Source organism: Dipodomys spectabilis, unplaced genomic scaffold (genome assembly GCF_019054845.1).
Source record: "Dipodomys spectabilis isolate Male_0828 unplaced genomic scaffold, ASM1905484v1 ptg000108l, whole genome shotgun sequence".
NCBI classification, from domain to species: domain Eukaryota; kingdom Metazoa; phylum Chordata; class Mammalia; order Rodentia; family Heteromyidae; genus Dipodomys; species Dipodomys spectabilis.
Window position 1 is genome coordinate 10,963,727 of NW_024870785.1, and position 11,688 is coordinate 10,975,414.

An 11,688-nucleotide genomic window follows, 5' to 3' on the forward strand; every position below is an offset into this window, starting at 1 on the left:
GGGTAGTTAATCAGAGATAAAAGTCTCACAAAGTTTTCTGCCTGGGGTGGGCTTTGAATGGTGATCCTCAGATCTCAGCCTCCCTGCTGAAGCAGCTTTTAAAATTTTTACTTTATAATATATTAACAAGTAGCCTTTTTGCTTGGAAAAAAAAAATTTCCCCTACAGCAAGATTATATAAAAGCAGGATTGTTTCACGGGGTTTTTATTTGTGTCTGGTGATACTGAAGCTTGAATTCAGGGCCTGTGCTCTTCCCTGCATTTTCCACTCAAGGCTGGAGCTCTGCTATATCAGTCTGGGCTTAAAGGGGTGACTCAAATGGTAGAGCTGCAGGCTTGAGCAGAAAAGATAAGCAAGAGTGAGATACCCTGAGTTCAAGCTCCAGTAATGGCATGAAAGAAAAAAAAAATTGGAGAAAAAGAAAAGGAAGCAAAAAAAAGAGGCAAGGAGAAAAGAGGGAAAGGATGGGAAAGGCTCAATTTTCATCCTCCTACATTCAGTCTGCGGGCAAATGTTTTGGCTTTGGCTCATGGAAAACATCTGGCTCCACACAAACATGTGGAGTTGGAGAAGGAAGGCTTTCTTATGTTCCCTGAAAGGAGCTTCTTCAGTGTTTCTTAAATGTAGCGTTTGTGTCCAAATGTAGAGGTAGTATCCAAGTGAGTTTAAAAGAACTTTGTTTGGCAAAGGAGGAAGCAACAATGCTTGATAAGAAATGTACTCATTATCTTGCCCATGTAATTGTAACCCCTCTGTATGGTATTTTCACAATTAAAAAAACTTTTCGTTTGGGTTTGAGAATTTAGTTAATAGGATGTAGGTTAGATTTAATTTACTCAGTTTTCACAGCAATCCTAGAAGATTGAGTCTAGTCCTTTATTTTTATTTATTTATTTTTGTTGGTTGTGGGGCTTGAAGTCAGGGTATCTCACTCTTGGGGCGCTGTCCCTGAGCTTTTTTGTGCTCAAGGCTAGCACTCAACCACTTGAGTCACAAGCCACTTCCAGTTTTTGAGTGGTTAATTGGAGATCAGAGTCTTACAGGGATGAACTGTGATCCTCAGATCTCTGCATTCTGGGTCGCTCTACTCCTTTGTTTACATGTAAAAGGCTTGAAGGGAGTCAGGCACCAGTGGCTCATGCTTGTTATCCTAACTACTTAGGAGGCTGAGATCTCAGAATCATGGTTCAAAGCCAGCCAGGGCAGGTTCAAAGCCAAGCAAAGCAGGGAAGTCCAAGAGACTCTTATCTCCAGTTAATCACAGAAAAATCCTTAAATGATTCTGTAGCTTAAGTGGTAGAGTGCTACCTTGACCAAAAGTTTTCTTAGGGATGGTGCCCAGGCCCAGAGTTTGAGGCCCAGGACCAGCAAAAAAAAAAAAAAAAACAAAACTTGAAGGAAATACAGAAAAGGTAATGGCTTTGTCCTAAGTCATATAGCTAATGTTCTCAGTCATAAATGTTTAAACTTTAGTCATGCAATTTGCCTTTGAAAGGATCACAAATACACAACTATAATTTTAACAATCTTTTATGTCCAAAATAGTTAGGAAATGGAGGGGAAAAAAGTTCTGACCAGTGTGTGTGTGTGTGTGTGTGTGTGTGTGTGTGTGTGTGTGTGTGTGTGTGTGTGTATAGAGAATATATTTAAAGTTACCATTAAAATGATTTTGGGGGCTAGATGTGTGGACAGTCCAGGTTAGACAAAAAAAAAAAAAAAAAGAATATTCTCTCAAAGGACAAGCCAGGGGCTGGGAATGTGACTTAGTAGTAGAGTGCTTTGCCTAGCAAGCACAAAGCCCTGGGATTATTCAGCACTACATAAACAGAAAAGGCTGGACGTGGAGCTGTGGTTCAAGTGGTAGAGTGCTAGCCTTGAGCAAAAAGGAGCTCAGGGACAGTGCTCAGGCCCTGAGTTTCAAGCCCCAAGACTGAGAAAAAGAAGAAGAAGAAAAAAGACAAGCTATACTTGCTAGCACACAATCATAATCCCAGCTATGTAGCGGGCAGAGGTAGAATTGTGGTCCAAGGCCAGTCCAGGCAAAAAAGCAGGGAATCATATCTGAAGAGTAAAGCAAAAAGAGCTAGAGGTGTGGCTCACTGGTAGAGCACTTGCTTAAGGCCCTGTGTTCAATCAGTGGGTGTGGGTGCGTGTGCGCTTGCACACGTGTACATTTGCACATGTGCCCACATGGAAGACAGCAACTTTCCTTTCCTCTAGTTACCTTTTAGGCCTCTGAGTTTTTGTACTGTTAACTGTATCTAAAATTTAAATTAAATTTGGAAGTGCTAAAAAAGATAGAAAATGTCAATAGTGCTTAAGTAGCTCCTTTTATTTAGTTCTGTGGGCTTTTTCTTTTCTGCAATGAGTATGTATTCATATACATGGGCACAACCTTTCTTGCAGTCTATTTTTCTTACTAGCTTGGCATCTAGCATTCTCCAGCCATAGAGGGCTTCAGGGTCTGAAGAATGAGTGTCTGTGGGCGTTGGAGATCCAATGAAAGCCTTCCTTATTTTCACAATCCATCATGGGAAAGGCTTAATACAGTACAAACTGGGAGTCAAGCTTATTTCCTGGAATAACTGTGTGTGTGTGTGTGTGTGTGTGTGTGTGTGTGTGAGAGAGAGAGAGAGAGAGAGCAGTTTAGGAAGTTGGAGTTATAAAAGCTCTTTGGAAGTAAAGCTGATTGCCTCCTGAATGCATTTCCAGTGTGTCTCCAAACAAAGGCCGAAGACAGACCTTCATAATTAAATTATGGGTGGTAGCAACCCCTTCCTATACCTCTCCTTCCCCCCCCCACCATCATGAAACCTGCTCTTCATGAGATTCCAGTGTCACCGCTGAACTGGTGTCCTGTGCGAATGCGTTTGGACAAGCTAAGCTGAAAAAGTTCCAGTACACTATGTATAACAATTATTTTTAAAAAAGAAAAGAAAAATCTCATGAATCAGGAAGCATTTCTTAGACCGGGAGCAAAGGATGCCCGTAGCAAAACTCTGGTCTTGAGCGCAGAGCTGGGTCTGGGAACAGGCTTCCTGGCCCTGGCAGTATTTAGGTTACTTCCTGAAGCGGAAGGGTTTACCCGGGAACTGTGTCCTTAAACAACCTCGGTGAGATGAGGTCAGTGCACCCGACAGCCAGCCGCGAGAGGAGCCGGGCGGGAGCCACGCCCCGTCGTCACGCCCCCGCCGGGCCACGCCCCCACCGGGCCACGCCCCAGCGGGCCACGCCCCCAGAGGAGGACTTAGCAGGAACAAAGGAAGGAGGGGCCTGATGAGGGCCGCCTGAGGCCTTGTGGGAGGAAAATGATTCTGCCCCCTGGAATACCAAAGAAAGTGGGAAGTTAAGGAAGGAGAGGAGAGAAGATAGCTTAAAGCTACCCTGGAGAAGTGAGAGACTTGGAGGGAGATAAAAGAAAATGTTTCAAACACACACTAAAACCGGTGGGTGAATATGCACACAAAACTTCCCCCAGCACTATGACCAAAGACAGTGAAAAAAGACAGAAAATGTGCACACTCCCTCATATATATGCGTGTGTGTGCTTGTAAATATGTATATGTGTGTGTGTGTGTGTGTGCAGTATATGTGTGTGCAATAATATAAGTATATATGCAAATAAAAATCGATTTAGCTCAAAGACAAAACTACTCTGGTTAAGTCTCTTGGCTGGATTTCTTTATCTAACTGGTTGTTTTGGAATCATGTGAGAGCCCCATCAATGGAGAAGGATGGGAAATCGCGCCTCCCCACCCGCATTACCTAGTCCTATCCCCCTTCCTCACTAACTCCCACCCTACTCCCTGCAGGCGGTGCCCGGGCCTCCTGTCACCCTCCTAGGAATCTCTGGAGAAGACATGCTGGATTGCCTGCTGCAATCGCAAACAAGCACTGCGGGATTAAAATCCCCAACGGTAATATGGCAAAAGGCCACAAGATGGTGATGGTCAACACTGAAGAGCTGTCAGTCACCTGCAAAGCCAGGTACTCATGCAAAGTCCCACAGCACACTCTTAGCAAACCAAGAAGAGAGTACTGTGTGTGGAGTGTGGAAAAGTGAAGGAGAGATTAGGAAAACACTACCTTTATATCCTTTTTACGGCAGAATAGAGCAATGCTCATCTATTTGTTTTCTGTTTCCCAGTAACAAACAACAAAACCATTGGCCTTAGTGGTCAATGCCTGTAATTCCAGTAACTCTGGATTAGAAAACAAGAGGATAGAGACTTCACAGTCAGCCTATGCTGCATAGAGACCCCATCTCAAAAACAAAACAAGGCAAGCAAACAACCACTAACAAGCCAGTACTTTTAAGACTAACAAACTTTAAGGGTTATTTTTTTTTCCTGCTATAGGGCTCTGTGATTTTATATAGCAGTGATTTTGTTTTTTAATAGAATTGGGTTTCAACTCAGGACTTTTCACTTGCTACGTAGATAGGGCTCTACCACTTGAGCCATGACTCTGCTCCTGATTTTTTAGAGAGAGGCTCTTGTTATGTAGTCCAGGGTGAGCCCCCCAGCTCAACTGAACCTCTGCTCATCCTCTAAAGTAGCTGGGGTATAGTCGCGTAGTCCCTGTGCCTGGCTATAATACATTTTGAAATAAAACACCTGCTGTATTTTTAGAAAAGTATTATTTGGTTCTATAAAATGGGAAATTCCCCCAAAGTTTCCCACTGATGTTTTTATTTCCTTTACAGCAATGTATTTCCTTACTCATAAAGGAAATGATAGGCAGGGTTAGTGCCTTCCGTAAATGTGACAATTTAAGTTAATAATGACTCATTGGTACATATGAGTGTTCAACTTTCACAGATGCAAACATACACATATGTATTTCTTTTTTTTTGGGTCCGGTTGTGGAGCCTGAACTCTGGGCCTGGGCACTGTCCCTCAGCTCTTCAGCTCAAGGCTAGCGCTCTACCCCTTGAGCCACAGCGCCACTTCCGGCTTTTTTTTTCTTTTTGCTTATGTGGTGCTGAGGAATCGAACCCAGGGCCTCATGCATGCAAGGCAAGTGCTCTACCACTGAGCCGCCTTCCCAGCCCCATACATATATATTCTTATCTACTATATCTACTACTTGACTCAGAATCAGAATTTGGATGGGTGAATCAATTTTTTTTCAGTGTTTTCTACAAACACTTTTATAATTGTGCAGTGCTTTCATAATCAGAAAAATCAGCACATATAAAATATTGTCTAGGGGCTGGGAAGGTGGCTCAATGGTAGAGCGCTTGCCTTGCATGCCAGAGGCCCTGGGTTCGATTCCTCAGCACCACATAAGCAAAAAGAAAAAAGCTGGAAGTGGTGCTGTGGCTCAAGTGGTAGAGTGCTAGCCTTGAGCTGAAGAGCTGAGGGACAGCGCCCAGGCCCAGAGTTCAGGCCCCATGACCGGACCAAAAAAAAAAAAAAAATACTGTCTATACTGTCTAAACCCTGCTTCAGAAGCAATTTCTTCCCTTGTGTATTGCTCCTACTTTAGTCCTACCCTAGGGGGATCTGAAAATGCAACTGAGCGGAATTTTCTGTTTTTCAAAGGTAAAAAACAAATTTTTTTTCTTTTTTGCCAGTCCTGGGGACTGAACTCTGGGCTCTGTCCTAAGCCTCTGTGTATTCAAGGCTAGTGCTCTACCACTTGAGCTTTTTCTGAGTGGTTTATTGGAGATAAGAGAGTCTCAAAGACTTTCCTGCCTGTGTTGGCTTCAAAGCGAGGTACTCAGATCTCAGCCTCCTAAGTAGCTAGGATTCCAGGTATGAACCACCAACACCCAGCTTTTTGAGAGAAATCATTTTTGTTAATATCATCCAAGATTGTGGAACTATAGGAAAAAGAAATGCTAGCACCTGACTTTTATCTGTTTCTTTTGTAGTCCATACTCATTTTTTAAAATGTAATTTCATTGTTATTATTAAGGTCTTGTATGGGGTGGGGGGGAGGCAGCGGAGGGAGAATATTACCATGTCATAAGTCAGGTAATGAGGATAATTCTTTTTGGAAATTGTTATCCTTTTCTTCACCTTCCCCTACCATACTAATTTTTTTATTTATTTATTTTTCAGTGAAGTGATTTTATGTGTGTGGATGCAAGGGAATTGAACCCAAGACCTTGCACATGCCAGGCAAGTCATCTACCACAAGGTTACACCTACCCTTTTTTCCCCAGGGTATTATAACAGCCCCTTCCCATACCCTTTTTGTCATTTCTTCTCAAAGCACAGTCTGTAATGTAATTAGGATTAAGGAGGGGCTGGGAAGGTGGCTCAGTGGTAGAGTGCTTGCCTTGCATGCATGAGGCCCTGGGTTCAATTCCTCAGCACCACATTAGCAGAAAAACCTGGAAGTGGTGCTATGTCTCAAGTGGTAGAGCACTAGCCTTGAGCTGAAGAGCTGAGGGATAGCACCCAGGCCCAGAGGTCAGGCCCCACGATTGATAAGAAAGAAGGAAGGAAAGAAAGAAAGAACGGACTAAAGAGATCAGTGCCTAGGCCCTAAGTTCTAGCCCCAGGATTGACAATAATAAAACTAAAAATAAATTAAAAAATAAAATTACAAGGCCAGCACCAAGCACGGGTGGCTCATACCTATATCTTAGCTACTTGGGAGGTTGATATTGGCAGGAACATAGTTTGAACCCAGCTTGGTCAGAAAGGTTTGAGAAGAACCCCTTCTCAACCAACAGCTGGGTGAGGTGGCACAGACCTACTATCCTAGCTACACAGGAAACCTAAAGTAGGCAGAGCATGACTCAGGCATGTACCAATGTAGGGAGTGAGACCTTACCTCAAAAATAATCATCAAATCTCATTGCTGGTGTCATCTGTCAACATGTAGGCATGGTTTTGCTAGCTATTTTGCTCAGAATCTTCTCTGGGCTTGAAGGGCAAGGCTCTTACTAAATACATCAGGACCTATGATAAGGAAAGAAAGAAATGTTGTAAGAGTCTGAAAACTGTTCCTTCCCAGGAGTAAAACACACTATGTTGAATGTTTAAAATAATAATAATCAAGCCGGGTGCTGGTGGCTCACACCTGTAATCCTAGCTACTCAGGAGGCTGAGATCTGAGGATCACGGTTCAAAGCCAGCCCAGGCAGGAGAGACTGTGAGACTCCTATCTCCAATAAACCACCAGAAAACCGGAAGTGGCGCTGTGACTCAAGTGGTAGAGCGCTCGCCTTGATCTGAAGAGCTGAGGGACAGCGCCCAGGCCCAGAGTTCAAGCCCCACGACTGACAAAAAATAATAATAATAATAATAATCAGCAAGAGTCAGAGATGGGCCAGGTGCTGGTGACTCACACCTATGATCCTAGTTACTCAGGAGGCTGAGACATGAGGATCACAGTTTAAAGCCAGCCTGGGAGCTAAGAATGTAGCTTAGTGGTAGAATGCTTGCCTAGCTTGCATGAAGCCCTAGGTTTGATTCCTCAGTACCACATAAACAGAAAAGCCAGAAGTGGTACTCTGGCTCAAGTGATAGAGTGCTAGCCTTGGGCAAAATAAAGCTCAAGAACAGTCCCCAGGCCTTGAATTCAAGCCCCAGGACTGTCACAAAAACAAAACAAAACAGCCTGGGCAGAAAAGTTCTTGAGACTCTTTTTTTTTCTTTTCTCTTTTTTTTCTTTTTGTCAGTTGTAGGGCTTGAACTCGGGGCCTGGGTGCTGCCCCTAAGCTCTTCAGCTCAAGGCAAGCACTCTACCACTTGAGCCACAGCATCACTTTTGGTTTTTCTGGGTGGTTTATTGGAGATAAGAGTTTCACAAATGTTCCTGCCCAGGCTGACTTTGAACTGCGATCCTCAAATCCCAGCCTCCTGAGTAGCTAGAATTACAGGCATGAGCCAGTAGTACCTGGCCCATGAAACTCTTATCTACAATTAACCACCAGAAAATCCCAAGTGGCACGGTAGCCCAAAGTGGTGGAGCATTAGCCTTGAACAAAAGAGCTCAGAGACAGTACCCAAGCCCCCCAGTTTAAGCCCTATGACTAACAAAAATAAAGTCAGGGATGGAGGACTGGCTCAGCAGTAAGAATACCAGCCTAGCCAGCTGGAGGACCTGAGGTCAAATCTCTGCTTACCAACATTTAAAAAGTTCTATTCATGAAGACTCTGCTTCAGAAACAAATAAGCAAATAAAGCCTAGATTACTTTTTAAATGTAGAAAGAAAGAAAAGTAAAAAGAGAGTTCCTAACCATATTACCACTGAGCAGAAGATAAAATTCAAACTCTTTATTCAAATGCTGACTGGTAATATCTATCTGTTCTATAATATCCCCCAGTCCAATCTGAATGCCTCCCATTTTCCTGAAATTTTGAAGCTCACACTGAATTTAGCAATTCCCTTTACACTCTATCCATGCATTTGGCTATGGCATTATTTAAACCATTAGACAGTGAATTTATAGATACCTAAGGATGGGGTTTATGTAAGTATGTATATGTATATACATGTGAAAGAAGAAAATAGAAATAAAAAGAAAAGATAGAAACATTTGAGAGATTAGATGCTGTGGCTAATGTACCAATTACTACAATTTGATGACTTAATAAAATAAAAATTTATTCAATACTGTTACATTCAGTAAGCTAGAAGTTCCTCTGGTTCACTGGGTAAGATAAAGGTATCAGCAGGGCTCTTCTCCCTTCTGAGGTTCTGGTAAGGATCTGTTCCTGACTTCTTTCAGCTTTTGGTGGCTGTCATCATTCCTTGGTTTGTAGCCACATTACTCTAAATCTGAATATCTGTAGTCACTTTGCCTTTTCCTGTCTGTGTATCAAATTTCTCTTTGCGTCCTTCCTGTGATCCAATTGTATGTGTGACCAATCAAATAATCTAGTTATAATTACATTGTCTCAAAATCCTTGATTTAATCACATGTGTATATATGTGATTTTGCCATATAAAGTAACATATATAGATTGCAAGGGTTAGGATGGGGACATCTTTTAGAGGCCATAACTCAGATTTCCAGAGATACTTGCCAGGAAAAGTTTCTATTGTACACAAGAAAGCCACTGCATCATTTTGTCTCTAATCATTTCTTCCATTTTCAAGGCATGGTATGTAAAGAGATTAAAATTCTCTAAATTGCCAACTGTAATAACTTGGTTGACAATGTCTGTCAGGCCAGTAGGGACAAACAGAAGTCTAAGTCTGCAGTCAAGCATGAGGAAAACACTCAACTGTCTGTATTTTCAGATGCTTCATACAGCAAGAGTAATAGTGACAGTCTAGAGAAATGAAGCACTCTTAAATCTTTTTTTTTTTTTTTTGATCAGTCGAACTTGAACTGTGGGGCCTGGGCACTGTCCCTCAGCTCTTCAGCTCAAGGCAAGTTGTTCTTCCACTTGAGCCAGAGCTACACTTCTGGTTTTCTGGTGATTTATTGGAGATAGGAGTCTCACAGACTTTCCTGCCTGAGCTGACTTTGAACCATGATCCTCAGATCTCAGCCTCCTGAGTAGCTAGGATTATAGGTATGAGCTACTGGGGCCTAGTGCACTCATGTCTTATCTGGGGAGATCATGCATATCCATAGAGCATTATTACTGCAAGCATGGTGAAAAAGGTACAAAGAAGTTGGAAGACACCTCTAGCTTGAGGAGTTTATAATCTGGTGATTCGCCATGCGCTAAAGAGTTAAATGGAGATAAAACATGACAAAGAGCCCTAGATTTTCCATAATGCCCTACTTTGGAACAGATTATGAGAATCCAGGCTGAGAACAGCACAAAAGAAACAAGTTGGTCTCCTACTGGAGTTACATAATTTCAATTGGGGCCAAGTCTCTGCAGTGGAAAAATATGATTTTATGCAATATGCTAAGTAGTATATCTCTTCTAGAGAAAAAAGAAAAATGTCAATATTCCATAACTTTAAAAGTTCAGAATCTGCACGTGTGCCATTTGGGCAGGATAAAAATATGGAGTTCCATGAGCAAATAGGAATTTGCATTGAGAATAGGGTTTATCTCTGGGTATATGAACACAACTTCCTGCAGATAAACATGTTGATTTTCTTGTCCTTTAGATGAAAAACAAAAGTTCTTTCTATGAGATACAAAATTTGGGTCTCATTCCAGGCAGGACCGCTGGGAGCTAGAAGGTTGGTTTGGAAGCTTGTACCACAGGAAGAAAAATCAATAAAAATACATACATTTTATGCTGTTTCAATTCAGTAGGTCCATGGAGAACTGCTGCTCTGTGCAAAGCCTCTAGGAAGTGAAGAGAGAAGAAAGAAATGGTAGCCCTCACCAGAGAACTAGCTTCTTACAGTATAAAACAGATGAAAAGCAGGGTATGGTAGTTCACACTTGTAATCTCCTCACTCAGACAGCTAAGGCAGTAGGTTGAGAGTCGGAAGCCAGCTAAAGCTTAAAAGGGGCATGTCACAGATACAAAGTCAGAGAGCATTAGGGAGATTGGCAAAGACTTTAGTGGGGAAACAACATGGGAGGCGACTTTGACCTTCAGAGATTTGATGGGAGAATGGTCCCCATAGAAGAATTAGCATAAATGTGGATAAAGGTATACATACATACATGAGAAGGATTTTACTATGGGGGAAATACCTGGCAGAAAGTTAGACAACTGAGGTTCCATGTGAACTAATTTAGCCAGATTAACAACATTTCTGATGGGAGCTCAGGCCCATAATCCCAGCTACACAAGAGACATAGGAAAAAGGATTATGGTCTAAGGCCAGCCCTGGGCAAAAATTAAGCATTTATCTGGGAAAAAAAAAAATTGTAGTCCAAGTGATAGCTCTCTTACCTGACAAGCTCAGGTCCTAAGATCAAACCCAAGTTCCCCCCCCCCCAAAAAAAAAAAGTGATAAGAAAAAGGAAAGCGAGAAGTGGAGCTGGAAATGGATGCATAAGATACCCTTTTCTCCAGAACGCATGCCTGTATCTGTATCGTTGTGAAAACCCCACCGACAGGAACAGTAGAAATGGGGAGCTTTCAGTTTAACAATCCAAGTACTGTGCTGTCTGAGCCACCATGATTCTAGTGGAAGAGGTGGTAGCCGTCATAGAGAATGGGCTGACAGCAAAGAGCTGGGCTAGAGGCATGGCTCAGGTGATAAAGCACCAGCTGAGCAAGCATAGGGCCCTCAGTTCAAGCCCTGGTACAAGCAAGCAAGCAAGCAAGAAAGAAAGAAAGAAGGAAGGAAGGTAGGTAGGTAGGTAGGTAGGTATGGGAAGGTTGCTCTGTGGTAGAGTGCTTGCCTTGCATGCATGAGGCCCTGGGTTCGATTCCTCAGGACCATGTAAGCAGAAAAAGCCAGAAGTGGTACTGTGCCTCAAGTAGTTGAGCACTAGCCTTGAGCTGAAGAGCTGAGGACAGCGCCCAGGCCAAGTTCAGGCCCCATGACCAAGAAAAAGGAAGGAAGGAAGGAAGGAGTGGTAGAGGGCTAGTCTTGAGCACAAAGAGGCTCAGGGACAACCTGAGTTCAAGCCCCACAACTGACAGGGAGAGAGAGAGAATGGGTTAATCAGCTTTGACTCTCTTGGCAAATAAAAATTTTCCTGACATGATGACAAAAATTATTCAAACCAAAAAACAAAATAGGAGTGAATCCCAAAATAACGTACCTATTAAGACTTTTTTTTGGGGGGGGGGAGTCAGTTTTAGGGCCTGAACTCTGGGCCTGGGCGCTGTCCCTCAACTCTTCAGTT